The sequence below is a fragment of the Peromyscus californicus genome, unplaced genomic scaffold (assembly GCF_007827085.1).
Source record: "Peromyscus californicus insignis strain IS unplaced genomic scaffold, ASM782708v3 Scaffold_17__1_contigs__length_78620276, whole genome shotgun sequence".
Classification (NCBI taxonomy): Eukaryota; Metazoa; Chordata; class Mammalia; order Rodentia; family Cricetidae; genus Peromyscus; species Peromyscus californicus.
In genome coordinates, this window is record NW_026294469.1 from 52,722,964 (window position 1) to 52,744,694 (window position 21,731).

The window sequence follows — 21,731 nt, forward strand, 5'->3', positions numbered from 1 at the left end:
CTGGAAGAAGCAGGTCCTAATACCAGGAAAAGAGTGCCTCAGCAACAGGGCATGCGAACTTACCAGTGAGAGTGGGGGCAAGCAGGCAAAAAGCAAAAACTTCCTTCTTCCATAACCTTTATATAGGCTGCCTATATATGTGGTCCAGATTCAGGGTGGGTCTTCCTGCCTCAAATGATCCTCCAAAGGCAGTTGAAACAAAAAGACAAAACAAATCCACACCTGAAAACTTCTAGATAGATTTTTAATCAGCTCCTTAGATCAAGCTTGTGAAGAAACACAAGCAAATTACAAACGATGTGTTACTCAACAAAAGCAGTCTGCGGGATGAAGGCAAGGTGGTACTCAGAGGTCAACGAGCAACACAAAACTCTAGCTGCACACCAGCACACACACACACACACACACACACACACACACACACACACACACACACACATACTCATGCATGCACTTGAGAGTGAACTGAAGTTAAATAACCTGGACTCTCAAATGAGAAAAGTAATCAAATAATCCAAAGAAAGTAAAAAAAAAATGGAAGTACAATTTTTACAAATAAATTATAATTAATAAAATCAAAACCTACCCTTTGTGAAGAACCACATTTGGCAAATTTTACTAAGAAAGAAATCAGCTGAACACATGGTTCTTCAGAAAGACAGAAGGTTAAAACTTCAGAGCCTGAATTTCAGTTGCAAAGCAAACAACTATGTAGTCTTGGCAAGCTCCTTAAATTCTCAGCACAGGCTTGCCATGTGCAAAATGTAGATAACAAAATAAGCCTGCCTCACGAGCTGCTGTCAGAATTAGACGACATGTGATATTCAAGGGACATAGCACAGTGCCTGGTTCACAGAGCAAACAATAAACAACTACCCTTACAATGCCACTTTAATGCCCTGGGCTTAAACAGAGCAGTAGATTTCAGTCTGGGGTTTGTGTTGAGATTAACTGCAGTGATGTTAAGAATTCTATGGGCTGACTGTTTTCATTATAAGGGGCAGTCTGAATTTCTCATCAGAGGAATTTTTTTTTAATTCTATGAACTAAAGTGTCAACACAACCATGTTTCACAGGTGCATCCAGACTTAGCACATTCTGATACTGTAGCTTTCCTAGATAGTTTTTTCATGTGTCCCTATGCAAGTTTTAATTAAGGCTTTTCCAATGTCTAACTCTGAAAAACCCTTCCACATTTTCTTTCTTTTTTTTCCCCTTTCTTTGTTTCTTTTTTTTTTTTTTTTTTAAAGATTTATTTATTATGTATACAGTGTTCTGTCTGCACGGCCAGAAGAGGGTGCCAGATCTCATTACAGATGGATGTGAGCCACCATGTGGTTGCTGGGAATTGAACTCAGGAACCTATGGAAGAGCAGCCAGTGCTCTTAACCGTTGAGCCATCTCTCCAGCCCCCTTTCTTTGTTTCTTAAGAATAGGAGTCCATACTTAACTGCTACAGTAACAAAAGGTTTTAAGTTACCCTGCCCCCCCCCCCCCCGCCACGAACAACATATAGCACTGCACTTAGTGTGGAACAAGACAAGGACTCGGTACACATGGTCTACTTAAGAAGTGTTCTTCGGGAAAATAGCAGGAAACTGAGAAATGGAGGTGACAGGACCAATGAGTTATTTCAATAATCAGGTTGCCACTGTGGAAATGTGGAGCGCAATGCCTCCGAGGATGTAAAATGGTGTGGAGAATATACCTCACAGTTGTGATACTAAGGCATGATGAGGCTGGGTCCTTAATCACAGCTCCCTTCCAGCCTGGGTGAAGGAGGGCTCTTTGAAAAGTCAATATAACCACAGAGAAAGCTTCAATCACACTTGCCTGCAGGAGGGAGCCATTGGCATATAGGTGACTAAGTGTGCCAAAGAGGTATGGATTCCACTGTAAAAGACAACATGCCAACCCAGCAATCAAGCTTTGGGTGACTTGTCCATAAGCCCAGGTTTAAAATGAGTGAGAGGTGAGTGTCACACTTAGGAAATTCTTTCTCATACCTGTTCTATTCTAGAGTGCTTTTTTAAGAATATATATATATTATATATATAATATATATATTATGTACAACACAATATATTTTGATCATATTTCCCCTCTCCCAACTCCTCCCAGATCCCCTCCACCACCCTACCAACTCAACTTCATGTCTTTTCTCTCTCTTGAACAAAAAGAACAATAGTAACAACAAAAAACAAAAGTCAAAGCAGACAAACTAAAGAAAATCAATGAAACAATAAAATAAAATAAAATAAAATAAAATAAACCCAAAAGTGCACACACAAACACCCACACACAAAGATAGAGTCCATTTTGTGTTGGCCAAATACTCTTCGGGAATGGGGCCTACCCTGGAGTGTGATTGATATATCCAGTGTCACTCCATTGAAGAAAACTGATTTTCTGCCCAGAAGGTATCAGTTATAAATATCTTCTTGGTTAAGGGTGGGACTTTGTGATCACTTCCCTTTTCAGAGCTGGGACTTTGTCCATTTTGAACCTGTGCATGTCTTGTGTGTGCCGTCACAGTCTCTGTGTTCATATGTGTATCAGTCCTGCTGTGTCTGGAAGACAAGTTTCCTGTAGAGTCATCCACAACCTCTGCTTCTTGCAATCATTCTGCCTCCTCTTCTGCTCAGATCCGTGAACTTTAGGGAAGGAGTTTGTTAAACACATCTCACTTATGGCTGAGTGGTCCAAAGTTCCTCACTCTCTTCATATTGTTCAGTTGTGGTTCTCTGTGTTAATTCTCATCTACTGCAAGAAGCTTCTCGGAGAAGGGTTGGACAATGAACTGATCTATGGGTATGGCAATATCATTAGGAGTCATTTTATTGCTTTGTTCCTTAAGCAGAATAATAGAAGTAGATGTTCCCTGAGGCTTATTACCTAACTAGTCTCAGGTTCTTAGCCACTTAATAGTGTCATGAGTGGGTTCCATATCATAAAGTGAGTTTTAAATCCAGTTTTAAAAGTGGTTGGTTGCTCCCATAACTTTGTGCCGCTATTGCACCAGCATATCTTGGAGGCAGGTCTCTGTTGTAGGCCACAGGATTTGTAGCTAGGTGAAATTGGTAATTAATTTCTCCTCTGGTAATGTGAAAAGTACCTTCCAGCACTGCAAATGCTAGTCAGTAGGGGGTGAAGCTCCTAGTTGGACACCAGTTCAATTTCTCCATGTTTAATGACATAAATAACTTGTGTCTTTAGCGATCGGGGCTGGTTATGGAAAGTAAACATTAGCCTGTGATATTCAGAGATCTATGGGGGCACCTTTGGATTCTGACTCAAGAAAATACCACCACAAACATGCTTGATCTCATCTAAATTGCTTCTTATTCAGCTGTCCTAATCCTTATGAAGCTCTTAATAAAAATGAAAATATTGGTGGTTTTCAGTAAAAGGTATCGGAATTTCATACAGTGTGCTTCATGGTGTAGGTGCTGCTGTTAATTGTCACATTTGTGTTTCTCCGTACCAATAACCTGCCTTTGCTTTCCTTGATGACAGGATGTATGTCACTGGCAAGTGCACAGACTCAGGACACTATCACTCATACCTGATATACCACAGTGTAAAACTGTTGTTCTCTGGGGTCTTCAAAACAATTTATTACCTACTTAAATGATGGTTTTTATACAACTGTGGTGGCTATTTTTGGTTGTCAACTTGACTATATCTACAACAAACTAAAATCAGGCTGGGCATACCTGTGAGGGATTTTATCTTAGTTAAATAATTTAAAGTGGGAGGACTTACTTCTAATCTGGGTCTTTGAGATAGGAAGATCCATTTTTAACCTGGACCATACCTTCTTATATAAAGGACATGATAGAAGGAAGCTCTCTCTCTGTGTCTTTCTCTCTCTCTCTCTCTTTCTCTACCTATTCCTGGTCTTGCTCTCACTAGCAAGTTCATTCTTTCATCTGCATTAGAGCCTACTTCTTTGAGATTCCAATGTATGAATCTCATGGACTGAATCTCTTGACCCTTCCATTGGTAGACAGACATTGTTGGACTAGTTGGACCATAGCCTGTAAGTCATTTTAATAAATGTTCTTTAGATAGACAGACAGACAGACAGACAGACAGACAGACAGATAGATAGATAGATAGATAGATAGATAGATAGATAGATAGATAGATAGGATAGGATAGAATAGAATAGGTATATTCATTCTATAAGTTCTGTTCTTCTAGAGAATCTTGACTAATACAACTTCTAACAGTAAAAATGACTTTTATATTTAAATCTCTCTCAGAATTCTCTCATCACCATTATTCATTATTTGGTTTCTCAAAAAGACAAACAAAATATAGATGTCACCATTTTCAGATTCAAACAGTGAGGCACAGAGAAATAAAATAAATTATAAGAGGTGACAAAAGAGCTCTTCATAATCACCCCACACTTGATGGGACTGCTGTTTCCCTTGGTAAGGAATAGAGTGTAAGTCAGACTCTTGTGCTAAACCCACAACTTATTACAGGGACAGGGGACATTCTGATCATCATCCAAGAGGTTCAGAATTGTATTTTTTTAATAAAGGTACAAAACCTTCTATTTACCAATGAGATTTTTCTTTGCTTCAAGAAACTGGATGCCTTTAGTTGCTTAACCCAATCATCACGAGACACGCCTTCATGGTCAAAATAAAAGCTGCTTATGACATAGTGAACACTCATCTTGCAAAGAGCACACTTCACACAAATTCAGTGTAAAGTCACAGTGTGAATGAATCTCACAACTACACTCATGGTGGGTGCAGTGCACGATGTCATGTGTATAAGTTCAAACAGAGGAACAACTCCAAGTTCTGTTAGGCATCAACAGAGTTAGTCTCTCTTTCTCTCTCTCATACCCCACCCCCGTGTGTGTGTGTGTGTGTGTGTGTGTGTGTGTGTGTGTGTGTGTGTGTTATGTGCAACTTTGTGCACATGTACATGGAGGCCAGAATGTAACCTTCAATGTTGTGCCCCAGGTGCCACCTATCTTGTTTTACAGACAGGGTATCTTCTTTGGCATGGAGCCAGGCTGACTAGGGTAGGCTGCCTAGCCAAGAACCCCAAGAATCTGCCTGCTTCTATCTCTTCAGCTCTGGGATTACAGGTGTGTGCTAAGAAATATCTCAAGACTGTTAGTTGTCCCTAGTAATTAGAGAAATGGTGACTCAAAACAACTTTGAAGTTTTATCTTGCTGCGTTAGAACAGCAGAGACCAACGAAATAACCAACAGCACATGCTGGAGGGAATTGGGGGAACTGCACTCATTCACTGTTGGTGGAACTGCAAAGTGGTCCATCCACTGTGGAGAATTCTCAAAATATAAATCTACTCTATGATCCAGCTATACAACTCCTTGGCACTCTACATCATACTCTACAGATACTTGCTCAGCCGTGTTCATTGCTGTTCTAGTCACAATAGCTAAGAAATGGAAAGGACCTAAATGTCCTTCAGCTGATTAATGGATAATGAAAATGTAGGGCATATACACCATGGAATACTATTCAGCTGTAAAGAAAGGTGAAATCATGAAAGTGTCAGGTAAATGGACGGGACTAGAAAAGATCAAAGACAAACATTGAATTTTCTCTCTTATGTGAGGTTCCTAGCTCCAGATCTTCAGATGTGAGTAGATTTTCCTGGAAAAATTGCAGAAACCAGGAAAGAAAAAAATGGACCATTGCTCGGGTGGGCATGGGGGAGCAATAGAGAGGGGAGTACGAGGTACAAGTGGTCTGATGGGGAAAATGGGAAAATGGAGCTCTAATCAGGGAGGTGTGAGAGAAGTAAAAAAGGAGGGAGAATGGAAAAATAACAGTAAGGATGTCCAGAAAATGTTACAAGGAGCGATACTCTTAACTTTCTGTAAAAAACATACTTATTATACATAAGTACACATAAGTGGGCATATATATATATACACACACACATATGTACACATGTATGTATATATATAATAATTATTCAAATAAAAATTTCCCATCTGGGTTGACAATACTTCCTCTAAGAGACAGAAACCACCTAACGAAAACCCCAACACTAGATGAGAAGCCCTCTTTTGAGTTATTGGTCAAAGTTATCCAAAAGACTCCCAAAATATTACAAGGCATTGCTGACTACTTGAGATTGGAAAGCCTACCAGAGAGCTCATCCCTGAAGAAAAAAAATTTATTCTCTCAGCAACCACTTATTGCCTATAGCTTTTCATCTATGGGTGGAGCCTCATGAAACTTTCCTCATCCATGTAGGCATGTCATCTGTTGTCATCATGCAGGTCTTATTTAGGCAGCTGTATTGATGATATTTCATAGATGCGGCTTGCTTGCCATGTATGTCTGGAAGAAACTATCCAGCAACATGCACCCTGGCTCTTACAACCTTGGATGGGAGGGTTGTCTTATAGATGCACCAGTTAGGGATGGGCAACCCACATTCACTTATTCTCTGAATTTTGACCAATTGTGAGTCTTTGTAACTGTCTCCATATACTGAAAAATAAGGTTCTTTGATGGGAAGTAAGAACTACATTTATCTGTGGACATAAGGATTAGTATTTAGAATTTTGTTGTGAATTTGTTGGTTTAGGAAAATGACAGTAGTAGGTTCTCCTTTGGGGTCGATGACCTCTCTTCAGCAACACATGCTCGGCTGAATTTACAATACTGGGCATGAATTCCCTCCCATTGACCACATGTAGCTGGCTGGGTTTACAGCACCAGGCATGAATTCCCTCCCACTGACAACATGTAGTTGGCTGGGTTTACAACACCAAGCATGAATTCCCTCCCATTGACAATATGTAGTTGGCTGGATTTACAGTACCAAGCATGAATTCCCTCCCATTGACAACACATACTTGAATGAATTTACAATACCCTGCATGAATTCTCTCCCATTGACAACATGTGGTTGGCTGGGTTTATAGTACAAGGCATGAATTCCCTCCCATTGACAACATGTGGTTGGCTGGGTTTACAGTATAAGGCATGAATTCCTTCCCATTGAGTGCATGAAAAGTCTATTTGGCAGCTGTTAGTTACTTCTGTGTGGTGATATATTGTGTACCCTAATAAATGTTGCTTGAAGATCAGAGGACAGAACAAGTCACTAGATTAAACATAGAGGCCAGACAGTGATGGCACACACTTTTAATCCCAGCACTCAGGAGGCAGAGATCTTTCTGCATCTCTGTGAGTTCAAAGCCACCCTGGACTACATGAGATCAACTCAGTCTAGGAGAGAAAACAGAGCCAGGCAGTGGTGGCACATACCTTTAATCCCAGTACTGGGAAGCACACATGCCTTTAATCCCAGGAAGTGTTGGTTGGGCAGAGAAAGGTATAAAAGGCGTGAGGAGACAGGGACTAAAGGCTTTTCAGCTGAGGAAACCCTTTGGACTGGAGCTCTTTCAGGCTGAGGAGTTGGTGAGGTAAGAGGTGGAGGCTGTGGCTTGCTCTGCTTCTTTGATCTTTCAGCTTTCACCCCAATATCAGGCTCTGGGATTTTTTTTTTTACTAAAAGACCATTTAGCAACTCATGTTACACCCCTGAGATAAAAGTCCCACTATTGCACCACTGGGCATATCTTCTGAGGCTGGTTATTTTTGTGGTTAGTGAACAGTACAGCTGGGTAGGATTATTGATTACTTTTATCCATTGGCCGCTTGTCTAGCACCTTTGGAGGAAAGCTAGGCTTCATGGAGAAGACTTCCAAGGTCATTTCCAGCTCAGTTCTTCTAAGCCAGAGGTGCTTCATCTATGGGTCATGACCTTTTTGGGGGTCAAACAACCCTTTCATGGGAGCACCCAAGACCATTAGAAAACACAGATATCTACACTATGATTATAACAGTAGCAAAAGCAAAGTTATGAAGTAGCAATAAAAATAATTTTATGGTTGGGGTCACCACAACATGAAGAAGTATATTAAAAGGTCACAGCATTAGGAAGTTTGAGAATCACTGTTCTAAGCTCTGTATCTGAATAATGTGGTCTGATTTTCAAGTTCTGGGAAATAACTAAGGGCAGTCTTGTATTGTTTTAGGAGTCTCTTGGACGACCTTGACCAACAATTTGAAAAGAGGTTTCCCATGCCTAACACTGGGATCTTGTTAGATAGTTTACTTGGGTAAACATATATTATCCCATGTTCTGTAATTCTATTATACACACACACACACACACAATAGTTTCCCTGTGACTTTTTCCAAACATCCTTAGTGTTATTACCTCTCTTGCTTCCCTCTTCCTCTGTATATCCCAATTTCTTCCCCCCATTAAAGGTCATCAACTCTTCCATTTCTTCCTTTATAGCACCTGTGTCCTACCAATACCACCTCACTATAGTCCCCCATGCCCCCTCTACAATCCCCTATCCACCCCCTCACTACAGTCCCCCATCCATCCCTCTACAGTTCCCCATCCACCCCTCTACAGTCCCCTCTCCACCCCTTCACTATAGTCCCCTCTCTACCCCTCTCCAGTCCCCTCTCCACCCCTTCACTACAGTCCCCTATCTACCCCTCTACAGTCCACCATCGACCCCTCTACAGTCCACCATCCACCCCTTCACTATAGTCCCCTATCTACCCCTCTACAGTCCCCTCTCCACCCCTTCACTATAGTCCCCTCTCTACCCCTCTACAGTCCCTCATCCACCCCTCTACAGTCCCCTCTCCACCCCTTTACTATAGTCCCCTATCTACCCCTCTACAGTCCCCCATCCACCCCTCTACAGTCCCCCATCCACCCCTCTACAGTCCCCCATCCACCCCTCTACAGTCCACCATCCATCCCTCTACAGTCCACCATCGACCCCTCTACAGTCCCCCACCCACCCCTCTACAGTCCACCATCCACCCCTCTACAGTCCCCTCTCCACCCCTTCACTATAGTCCCCTATCTACCCCTCTCCAGTCCCCTCTCCACCCCTTCACTATAGTCCCCTATCTACCCCTCACAGTCCCCTCTCCACCCCTTCACTATAGTCCCCTATCTACCCCTCTACAGTCCACCATCGACCCCTCTCTCCATGATTCTTTTCCACTCTCCTGGCTTCTGTGGTTCTTGCAGGTTATATATTCAAATCTAAAGAATTGGAGATAGGATCCATAAATAAGAGAAATAGAACATGTGGCATTTATTTTTCTTGGTCTAGGTTAGCTCACTAAGTATAATCTTTTCTAGTTTCATCCATTTGCCTACAAATTTAATTATTTAATTTTTTTCTTTACAGTTGTCTACATATACCACATTTTCATAATCCATTCATCAGTTGAAGGACATTTGGATTGTCTCTATCCTAGCTATTGTGAATATGGTTGAGCAAGTATCTGTGGAGTAGGCTATTGAGTTCTCTGGTTATATGCTAAGGAGTGGTACAGCTGGCTTGTATGGTGGATTCAAATTTAGTTTTTCTGCATATTGATGGCTGTAGATGCTGCACTTTGCAATGCCACCAACAGTGAATGACTGTCCCCTTTCCAACATCCTCACTGGTATTTGTTGCCAGTTGCTTTCTTGATCTTACCCATTCTTATTGGGGTAAGATAAAATCTCAAAGTAGTTTTAATTTGCACTTCTCTAATTACTAAGAATTCTGAAACCATTCTAAGATATTTCTTAGCCATTTTGTTTATTTTTAATTATATATTTCTAATTTTTCATATAATATATTCTGTTCATATAATATATTCTAGTCATATTCTTTCTCCTCCCCCAGTCCTCTCCCAGATCCTCCTCACCTCCTTCCCACCCAACTTCATGTTCTCTCTCTCTCTCTCTCTTTCTCTCCAGGATTGAATCAACAGCCCTGGATTTGCTTGTGATCAATGGGATAATGTTATTCAGAGAGGGTAAGTGACTTGGACAATGTCATTCCACTAATCACAGGCAGAGCCAGGACTCCTGATCCAATTCAGTTCCCACTTACTACATAACAGATGCCCCCTCCCCTCTTTCCTGGGACCTGCAGACCTCAATGGTCTGGGAAGGAAAGGGTTAACCAGTAGCCACCTCTCCACCAGACAGCTGGTGCTCCCCTTCCAGAAGGAGCCCTGCTCAGGGATTCATGAGCAAGCCAACCCTAGTTCTTCCACGTGGGTCAAGTAATTCGGGACATGTGACCTTTGGTTGAACAAAGGTCTGGTCCACAGGACAGCTCATGCAGCAGCCTCTGAGTCCCTGCCACCAGTGCTGACCGACCTCATCATCCTCTGAGAGCAAGCTGGCAGTGTGGGAGTCAGGAGGCAGACAAGAAAATGGAGCAGGGTAGGGAGCAGAGGGGAGAAGATATTACCAGTTTCTATTTTTTACTATGAAAAGAGATTTTTTTGACACATTAAGTAAAAGAATTTTAATACATTAGCACATAGGGGGAAAAACAGCTTTGCTAATGTAGCTCTTCACTGCTCCAAGGTGCTTCTTGGGAAGATAAATGGCTCACTCTTTACCTTGCCTTTCTCTCCCCTGAGCATCTCAAAAAACAGATTTCTTCTTTTTTCCTGTTCAAACAACCAAGACATGGCTCTTGGGGATTTTGAGCTACACACTGAATGTAGATGCACACACACACACACACACACACACACACACACACACACACACACACACACACACACACACACCACTCTATATCCCGACAAACACCGCTCTCCAGGACATACAGCTTTTGCCACTTTGGAGGATGCTGAAAGCAAACCTATCTCCTCTGTAGCTGTGCAAGTATACAAATTAAAATATTTGGCCACATTTCACAGAGTGGAAACTTGATCTAAACCCGAAAGTCTTATTTTACATTTATTTATTCTACTCTCATAGAATACATCTTGACCACAGTTTGCCCTCCCTCCACTCCTCCCAGCCCCTGCCTCGCCCCACCACTCCTCTCCCCCAGACCCACTCTCCTTGTTTCCCTTCAGAAAAGAGCAGGCCTCCCAGGGATATCAACTGAACACAGATAGCAAGTCGAAGTAGGACTAGGCACAAACCCTCATATCAAGGCTGAACAAGGCAACCCAGTAGGAGGAAAAGGGTCCCGAAAGCAAGCAAAAGAGTCAAAGCACTTGGGAGACAGAGGCAGGGGGACCTCTGGATTGGAGGGCAGCCTGGTCTACAGAGTGAGTTCCAAAGGTCTTTTTTTTTTTTTTTTTTTAAGAGCAGTAGAACTTCACCCAAAACAGATTGGATCAAACCATTCCACTTTAGAAATTGACTATTTAAATTCTTCCTCCCATCCTATCTTTGTCTTGCTCATGTCCACTTATACAAATTAACCTGGATAAACTTAAAAGCAACCGGAATGCCAAGCTAGAGGGTAAGTGCTGTGGCCTTTCTGACCAAAGCCATTGCTCTCCTTTAAAATCTTACATTGCCTATGACCAAACAAATCCACTCTACGAATAGGCCCTCTGGAAATAGTCACACACATGTGCAAATGTTAATATATAGAAAATATGTAATATCCAAAAAACCTGAAAAATAGCTATTAACAAATAAGCATTGTTTTCTGAGCAATGATACTTCTATAAGAAGAAATAATGTGGAGTCGGTAAAAGTGATAATGTTAACGTAGAAAGTCAAGCAAAAACTAGCTGCTGAAATGGAATGCAAGGGATGCAAACATCATAGAAATTCATATGTCGATGTCAGGGAAAGTCTGGCAAGACAAACATGAAAATATTCACAGTGAGTTATGGTTCATTCATAGAAACATATGTCACATAAATTCCAGTTGCTTATTGACGTTATCTAGATTTTTTCATTAAACCAAGTATTGGTGCCTCAAAAATCATGAAAAATTAAAGAAAAAAACCATGCTAAATTATCCATCTCTAAGATCATTTCGATCATTGTGCTGCCCACTCCACTACAGTAGGACCACTGAATGGGACCCAGCAGCTCTGAGCATGCTGCTGACACTAGAGATCCCTAGTGATGGGCTAAGTTTCCACAACTTATGATACTTTAAAAATACCAGCAGAGTTATTGGAAGACACATCTATTCCACTCTTCTGTTCCATCTTTCCCAGGTAATAAAAGAGGGAGAGTCTGCACTTCATTTGAGGGGCTTTTTATTTTCATGAATTTTTTAAAACATCGGTGTAGAAAGAACAAAGACATTTCATCTTCAGTCACCATGTCACTTGATGCCTCAGCCATTTGAGAGTGGCCCAGAGTACCTTGAACCCCAGTAAACCAGACACCAGCTGGCCAACAAGTATGACTCACCAGCCAGGAGGCTCAGATCCGGGGCGCCCCCTCAGCAAAGGCCGAGTGGTAGTGTATGTGAAAGGTTGCAAGACCCATTCGTTTAATCAGAAAGCTCTCAGATGATGCTTGGAGTTTGATATGGATCATTCCAGCCTCTCAAATCGATCACTCGGTATTGACTGGGTGCTGACTGTTTGCCGGGCTTTGTGTTGGGCATTTTGGGAGATGCACAATGAACACTCTGGCCTCCTCAATTAGCACCACAAGCCCACGGGTAGCAAAGTGGGAGCTGCGTGGATGCAGCAATGTGAGCTAAAAAAAAAAAATGCAGAGACAGTGCACCTTGAGGGCAGTGAAGCCAGGGGACATTCAGAAAAGAGTAAGACATAAGCTGAAATCAAGGACAGAAAATACTGCGTGTTGAGGAAATAGGAGTGTGTTAAGGGGGATACTAACTACAACACACTCAGAATCCAGCACCTTTACATCTTAAGTGTATTCCTGACACAGCAGTGGGGCTAGAGGCTGGGCTGCAACTCCATGTGGTTGTTCAGGGTCACAACTGGCAGGATTCTACTATCGTTAATACATGGTCTTCAAGGCCACCTCAGGCCTCAACGTAAGGCCAGTAAATAGAGGGAAGATGACCAAGGATCTCAGAAGGATGCTTATGTAGTCCAGGCATACCAGCAGCTCACATCACTTTCCACACATGTCATTGGCCTAAGTTAAGCATATGGCCCCCACCTAGATAAATAAGGGACCCAGTGGTACCCAGTAGGTCAGCTCTTCCCTGTAACAATTCTCTTCAGGTGGCTATGAAAGCTGCTGGAAGGCCAGCCCCAATAAACAAAGGCCTGTGCAGAGAAGGCTGCAAAGCTTCAGAGAAACAGTCACGCTGGCATGGTCAGCTACCTAGACAGATGAACAAGACTCAGATGGGGATGAAGGAAAGAAACACAAAAACCAAGTGTGAGAACAAGACTCAAACCAGGCTTCTAATTCCTCTCCGCACAGTCCTGGGAAGCTCTACCCAGGGCCTGCTTTGGGGCCTGGGGTCCCCCACCGACAATCATTCACAGTGTCTCCTGTAGGGCCCCACACCCATCTGTGTTGTAAGTTTGGTCAAGAAGGTCCAAGGGTGTGTGATCCCAAGAGTGTGTGACTCAGACCTTACATAATGCTCATGTGGCTGATACCCATCAAGGAAAGAGCATGAGGAGTCAGTTGTGACAGAGGCTCTGGGGGAGCCCTCAGCTACCTTATGCGATTCCAGAAAGAGGCCCAGAGATGCAGGGAGCTTCCTACCCTTAGGTCGTGGGAACTGCCTGTGGATATTGATTCTAAGTCCCACAGTACCCCAAAGCAAGAGCCCTGATGGGGTGTTTTCTTACAGGTTTCTCTAGCCAGCGGTTCATCTTTTGATTTGGGTGTCTGTTTTTCAGAACAGAGAATAGAACCCAGGACCTTGCTCATGCTATCATGAGCCAACCTTTAGTCCTACATTGTTTTTGCTGGTAGCACAGGGAGGGTATCCCTTAGCAGGTCTCCCAGAGCCTCCAGGCTTCTGCTTTTTATAAACCAAGTAAGTATGACACCACAGTCCCTAAGCAATACACAGATGCAATACCTTGTGAGTATGCAGTCATTCCCTGTAGGAAGTTTACATGTTATTTAGCAGGGTCAATAGCAACTTTATAACTCAAAAGTAGAAATGAAATGAGAAGAAAAGGAAAATAAAAGATCTCTGACGCAGTTACACTAATACTCCCTAAAGTGTGTTTCGGGAAATAAGTGCTGTAGTTACTTAATTGGTCCTGTGCATGTATAAATCTCCAGTGTGTGTGTGTGTGTGTGTGTGTGTAGTATATCTCACCGTTATATATTACTATATACTACTTTGAAAACTGACATCCACATGATATGCCAATAGATATCAATGTCAACCTTCATTTACCATATACAGCAAATTTTGATATTTGTACAATATATCAATATGCTAACCACTATTTAAAGACATGTCTGTACTTTGTCTTTTTAATCTTCCCCTTCCCCATTTCATGCCTGAGAAAACTGATGCTTAAAGAGTTTGGGCACCTGCCCAAGGACACCCTGGCTGTAACTGGGAAGAAAGATGAGCCTGGCTATGCCTGACAAGGCTCTACTTTTAGTCACCACAGGCCCCTGCTTCCTGAGGGCCCTTTGCTCACAATAGCTTGGGAACAGCTGTTTGTTTAATGCAGAACTCCTCAGAGCCCAGCCTCCCTACCACATACATGCATACAGACAGAGTGACCCAGTGATCAGGAGCCCAGATTCTGATACAAAGTTACCTGACCTTACCTCAACTCCTTCTCTCAGTGGCAAATAGTCTTGGGCCCATCACTTTATCTTGCTGTGGATGATTGATTGATAAATAAAACACTAATTGGCCAGTAGCCAGGCAGGAAGTATAGGCAGGACTGGCAGAGAGGAGAATTCTGGGAACAGGAAGGCTGGGGGAGAGGAGACACTGCCAGCTGCCGCCATGACAGGCGAGATGTAAGATACCGGTAAGCTACGAGCCACATGGCAACTTATAGACTAATAGAAATGGGTTAATTTAAGATATAAGAACAGTTAGCAAGAAGCCTGAGCCATTAGGCCAAACAGTTTAAATAATATAAGCATCTGTGTGTTTATTTTATAAGGGGGCTGTTGGACTGCCAGGGCTTGGCGGGACCCGGAGAGAAAACTCTCTAGCTACATTACCTCTCTGTACCTTATCTGAAAAAAGGATGTCAATGTGCTCCGCAGGCTATCTGAAAAGCTTAAATAAGTTCCTGTACTGTGAGAACGAAACCAAATACTCTTTTGATGTTTGATACTAGAATAAACAGCACTGCCAACTAGATGGACCAAGAGCTACAAATTCATGGAGCACCCTAGGATGGAATATGGCATGGCTAGGACTATCCTTCCCACTTAATGACGAGAAAGCATATGCTACAGTCTGGATCAGTGCCCCTGTATAGGTTGCTAGTGAGAGCGCCAGCCTACGAATCTACCTTGCCTTTCTCCAGCAGATCTAAGCATTTTCTGAAAATCTAGTTACAGAATTGTAAATGATGGAAAAATCTCACAGCCTTAGATACTCACCCCCTTAAGCAATCATTTAATGCTCAATACTGGGATTTGGATTTCATCAGAACCAAAGAAACTGGCTTGGAAAACTTCTGCAGTAGCCCTTCCCTTCCCAGAGGGGGATCTCTCTAACAATGCTTTGAGCTGCTTTCAGTAAAATGACACTACACTGTCCACCAGACATGCTGGGCACTTACAGCCAGGAGAAACTGGCACCCTAGAGCTGGGGTGGTCACCTCTGTCCTCTCATACCAGAAGCTGTGGAGAACCGGACAGAGAAGTCATCCTTCTTGTAACCCCCAGAAAGGGCTTTAGAAAACGAGATTAAATGGGACAAAGACCAGGCACATTAAAAGTTAATTATGGAAGGAGATAGCTCAGTCTCAAATGTGAAGATCTATGTGATTCCCAGAACCCATATAAAGATGTTGGGTATGGCAGTGTGTGCTTGTAACTTCAGCCCTTGGGAGGCAGAAATGGATGGATCTCTAAGGCTCACTGGCCTTCTAGTCTAGCCTAATCCATAAGCACACACCCACACCCACACCCACACACACACACACACACACACACACACACACACACACACACACACACGCTTTTGCAAAGGTCAGCCCATTAAGATGATACTACTCTAATCTGTATGGTTTATGATGTTCTGTATATCTTACTGCTCAGCTTTGCGTAACAGGAAATGAGGGACATAAGAGTTCCGAGGCCAGAAGGACTCCATAGAAGAGTCAGACCATGACTGTGACTCTTCTTTGGACCAAGGCATCGTTTCACCTGCTCTCAAAAGTCCCATTGTACCTGTCTGTTAGAAATACTCACTGCAGTACCCCACTCGTGACCCTCTTTTCATCCTGACTATACAAGAGAGAGCTCATTTCAGATAGCATCCTTCACCTTGGGCTTGAGATGTGGCACGCTTTCAACCATAGGTCATTGGTTACTATTTACTGGTTCCCAAGTGCCACATATCCTGAGTACCTCCCTGGTCCAAATGCTCAAATGTATATGATTTCTTCTGCAAGACAGAAGACTCCGTGTGCTCATTAACTACCAATGGCCACAGGAACGGTCTGCAGACATTGGTTTTCTTAAAGGACTTGAGGAAATGGACTTTATTAATGAAGGCTGCCAGATTGCCTCAGTTTCTCTTTCCTTCCTGGATAGGACATATACTTGGTAGAAGTATATCAGAAAAGTATTTGCAGCCAATGACAATCACTTAACCAGTATGACTAGCTAAGCATTGGCTAGGACCCTTCCCTGGAATCTAAAAAAAGTAGTCTTAATTTATTAAGCAAGAAGAGACACTAAGTATGCATATTCTATTACTGGTTTTCCCGTATACTAAGGAACCTGAATTAAGTGATCTATCTTCTTATTATCTTGTGTTATAAATAGGGTCAGGCCAAGTGTATACAAGGTCTAGGAATGCAATAGATGAAAAAAAAAATGTTCAGAACCTCTTGGCTTCCCCAGGACAACTCTGTCCACCTGCTATTCCTCTTAATCCTCATCTCTCAAGAGAGAGATGGTTTAGGAACGGCGGTAGCTATGACACAGGAAGTCATAGCCCAAACAGCTGGGAGTGCCCACTTATTCTGTAAATGCTCGTCGATGTCTTGGTACAAGTTAGACACGGAAGACACAGCCACAAGAAATATAGCACTGCCCGTGTCTCTCAGATTTTCCAGGAAAGGTCTCAAGAGCTGAGACTTTTGACTCAGCTCCCTTTTAGACATGGATACTGATACCCAGAGAGGAGAGAGGTGGCAGGTGGCTGGCAGCCAGCTCACCCTATATGTCTGAGCTGGGATAGAAACCCATGCCTGCTATCAACAGGCTGGGCTGCACCAGGACGTGCTGCTCTCCAGCTCCCTCACTGAGTTTCCCTGGAGCTGTTGGTAATGGCTGGACTAACAATAGAGGAATAGGGAAGCTCACATTGGAGAACTATGTTGCTCATACAGCTTTGGCTTTTATTTGCTATATGTATATGCAAAGTAGCTCTCCAAGTACTTTGGGACTTTCAGTGACATATAGAAATTTCAAAGACAAAAATGACCTCCAAATATTTATAGAAATTGCTTAAGAAAAATCTTTTTTTCTAACCTAAGAAAATATTTAATTATAGCTAACACATAAAAATTCTGAGTAAAGAATCAGTTCAAGCAGCCCCTGACTTTTATGACATAGGACAGATGAATATAATAGAGGCTAGAAGATTCATTTGGAAAAAAATAAAGGTTTTTGCTAACAATTTATAAACAATGAGAAAGGTTTTTCTTCTTGCCAGCACAGGTTGCAGATAGACCCCACAGTAAGTAAAACAATCAGTTAATGACGGTTGCTACTAAAAGCAATGAGGATCTCACTTCTAAAGGTGGTATTGCTTCTTCATATCTTTTTAAAATTTGATTCTTTATAGTAATGTCTTTGATTTTTGAAATTATAATACAATTACATCGTTCCCCCTTCTCTTTCCTCCCTCCAGGTCCTCCCATGCATCATCCCCTGATCTTTCTCAAACTCAGCTCCTCTTTCCTTAGTTGCCACATAGAGATAGATTATTCCTTTTTATTTTTTTAAATAAATTTTTTTTTTTTTTTTGGTTTTTCGAGACAGGGTTTCTCTGTGTAGCTTTGCGCCTTTCCTGGAACTCACTTGGTAGTCCAAGCTGGCCTCGAACTCACAGAGATCCACCTGGCTCTGCCTCCCGAGTGCTGGGATTAAAGGCGTGCGCCACCACCGCCCGGCTTAAATAAATTTTTATTAAGAGATTTTCTATTCATTTTACATACCAACCACAGATTCCCCTCTCCTCCCTCCTCCCAACCCCAGCCTTCCCCCCCAACCCACCCCCATTCCCATCTCCTCCAAGGCAAGGTCTCCCATGGGAAGTCAGCAGAGCCTGGTACATTCAGTTGAGGCAGGTCCAAGCCCCTCCTCCCTACACCAAGGCTGTGCAAAGTGTCTCAGCACAGGCCCTAGGTTCCAAAAAGCCAGCTCATGCACTAGAGACAGGTCCCAGTCCCACTGCCTGGGGACCCCCAAACAGTTCAAGCTAAACAACTGTCTCACTTATCCAGAGGGCCTAGTCCAGTACCATGGGGGCTCCTCAGCTGTTGGTCAACAGTTCATGCATTTTCTTAAATACATAAATGGAATCTTTCACTCAAATTTTGTATATGCATATATACATATACATGTATACACACACACACACACACACACACACGTGTGTGTGTGTGTGTGTGTGTGTGTGTGTGTGTATGACTCAGGACTGGCCACTTGGTATTAGACGACCAACTGGGAAGGGCTCTTCTCTGGGGAAGTGCGTTTCTCCCACTTTCAGGCTTCCCCAGTTGCTCATAATTCCTTGTCTAGGGTTGAGGCACCACAAGTTTTCCCTCTTCCGTATTAGCATGTCCCTTGATATCATCGCAAATATTTAGCATGTTGTTAGTAATTATGCTGGTTTTGTGAAGTGAGCGCTTGTAGAGTCTCCTCCAAGATCCATGATTTCACTACCAATTAGTTGACTAGGTGTCAGGGATCAGGCGTGGTTTCCCTCTTATTGAGAAGACCCTAAGACCAATGCTGTTGGTTACAGACAAGGCATGCATACCACCACTGCACATGCTGGTTCTTGTTGTGGCTCACTGGTGTCACACCTGGGGAGGATTGTTCTTTGCCTCCCTTCTTTGGAGGCTTGTACGGCACCTTCTGATACCATGAAAATCAGTATTCATCAGTTCCAGGAAAGGGGTTTCGGGGCCCTGTACCCGAAGTGCGTGGTGTCTTCAACAATAGGGACTAAACTTCCACCTCTGAGAAGTAACGAAGGATAACAGCAATAGGATATATGTTTGGGGACAGCTTGGATGACCCTAACTAACAGCTCAAAAGAAGGTTCTCATGCCTAGTGTAGGGGTTTTCATTAGACAGTCTATGGCTCTTGGGGGAACCATTGTCAGCCCAGATAGGAAGAATTCATTTAAATATATATGCATTATGCACAATTTCAGATAGATAGATAATATTATGCTTTTATGACTTTTTCAGACATCCTTAATGCTAGTCGACCCTCCATCTTCTGTATTTATCTCCTTTCCCTAAGTTTTTCCCATTTCCTCCTTCAAATCCTGTGTACTCTTCTATTCCCCTCTCTGTTGCTCTCCACATGGTGCCCTTACACTTTTTTTTCTCGACTGCCTCTAAGCTTTTTTTCTAGATTCCCTCTTTTTAGATTCTAAGGAATTTACAGAGTAGTTAGGGGTGAATTAACCTGAGGGAGTCAGGGGTAGCTCTTAGAGGAGAAATTGCTCCGATTCAATTCTTAGCCTCTAGACACCCTTAATTTTTAAAATTGAGATTTAAGGGGTTAGAAAACCACAGCCAGGTGTAGTGCACATACCTGTAATTCCAGTACTCCGTGGGGTGATGTAAAAGGATTCCAAGAACTAAGCCAACCTGAGCTCTAGAATAAGACACTGTAATGAAGAATAAATAAAATAAATTTTAAAAGTATAAATAAACAATAGAGTAAAAGAAAGAAGGAAATCACATGAAAAGATTAAGCAGTGGCGCTGGCTGGTATTCATTATTCACTTTCCCCCTGGAGAGTCCCTGCATCCCACACGGCATTAAACCCCATTACAACCCTAGGAGTGGGTATTACCACCTCCCTTCCTAAGTTACGCAGTGAGTGGCATTTGGCTCCACACCAAAGTCCATCTGATGCTAATGATCATTGCTTGTCCAGCATATAGCAATAAATGACGGAGTGTTTCTGGGAAGCAGTAATGGGGCCAAGACTGAAACAAGGGAAAAGGAGAAGGATCAGGTAATAAACCAATGTTTAATGAACACATGTCACACAGGAGGCATTCTGGCAGGTATCTGCTATGACGATGCCCAGCACATTCATTCTTCTGCCATCCCCAGCCAGGATGTGGGCTCAGCAGTTACTTACTTGTCAAGCAAGAAACTGAGGCAACACCTGTGCCTATTCCCTGTCCCTCACCTTCCATTGCCAGTGACTTCCATGTGATTTGTCTTGCATACCGTCTGAGGATAGTTAGGTGCCTACATATATACATTTACATACTGTATATGAAGTATTTGGCACAGCCCTTGGCACATAGCAAGTTGTCAACCAATGTTAGTTGTGGTGGTGTTGTGTTCCCAAAAATATTGTGCACTCTAATAAACTTATCTGGGGTCAGAGAACAGAAGAGCCACAATATTAAACATAGAGGTTAGGCAGTGGTAGCACATGCCTTTAATCCTAGCATTCCAGAGGCAGAAATCTTCCTGGATCTCTGTGAGTTCAAGGCCACATTGGAAACAGCCAAGCATGGTGACTCATGCCTTTAATCCCAGGAAGTGATGGCAGGAGGCAGAAAGGTATTTAAAGTGTGAGGACCAGGAACTAGAGCTGGTTAAGCTTTCAGACTTTTAAGCAGCAGTTCAGCTGAGATTCATTCTGGATGAGGACTCAGAAGCTTCCAGTCTGAGGAAACAGGATCAGCTGAGGAAGTGGCAAGGTGAGGTGGCTGTGGCTTGTTCTGCTTCTCTGATCTTCCAGCATTCACCCCAATAACTAGCCCCAGGTTTGATTTTATTAACAAGACCTTCTAACAATTCATGCTATAGTTAGTTATCATTATAGTGTTTTCTTTGTCAGAGTACTGAGATAACAGTGAAGTTGTCACCGGACTCCTCAAATAATTAAATAAAATACAGGGAAGCTGGGTGGGTTTGTGAACAACTGGTCTATTATCTTGCCCTATATATCGTGTGAGTTCACATGTCTGCATTTTTCTTCGTGCCAAATTCCATTGTCTTGTGTATCCAAGTTTACAGATCCTTCAAGATCTAAATTTAACATGCTTTCTGGGATTATATCCCAGGCTAAGGTATCTTTTAGAATAAGACTCCATAGTAGAAATATAATATGATCCATATGTGTAATTTTAGATAGTTTTACTCTAGTATATTCCAAACATTAGCGTGCCAGCATGCAATCAATATAAAATTAATAGCAGGGTGCCTTGTTTTCTTTCGTTCCACCAAACCTTTAATATCTGGTGAGTTTTATTGTATACTCACAACACATTTGAATTGGGACCAACTACAATTCTAGCAGTGCAAGTAGGCACCTGGGACCAGGGGCTAGTGTTTTCCACAGTTCACCTTTAGAGCAAGCTGATACTATTCCTTTAAAAAGCAAAACATCTCTGGCATCAGTCGTGGGTGGAGGGGTGGATCATTAGAGTGGCAGGTGGTCCCGTGGTCTCTCTGCCCCTAGGGAATCTGGGAAGAAGGAGTCTGTGTCTGCCCAAAGCAAATCGCGGGAACCCATCTAAGGCCC

At 42.6% G+C, this 21,731-nt stretch overlaps 1 long non-coding RNA gene across 3 annotated transcripts in view; it reads right to left on the reverse strand.

Moving 5' to 3' along the window:
* The window catches only part of LOC128112896 (uncharacterized), a 183,433-nt gene that overhangs the window by 109,324 nt on the left and 52,378 nt on the right, over positions 1-21,731 (reverse strand). For all 3 annotated transcript variants that reach the window (XR_008219219.1, XR_008219220.1, XR_008219221.1), the window contains exon 2: positions 19,773-19,848. This is a non-coding gene — a long non-coding RNA (uncharacterized LOC128112896). The remainder of the gene's footprint in view (positions 1-19,772; positions 19,849-21,731) is intronic.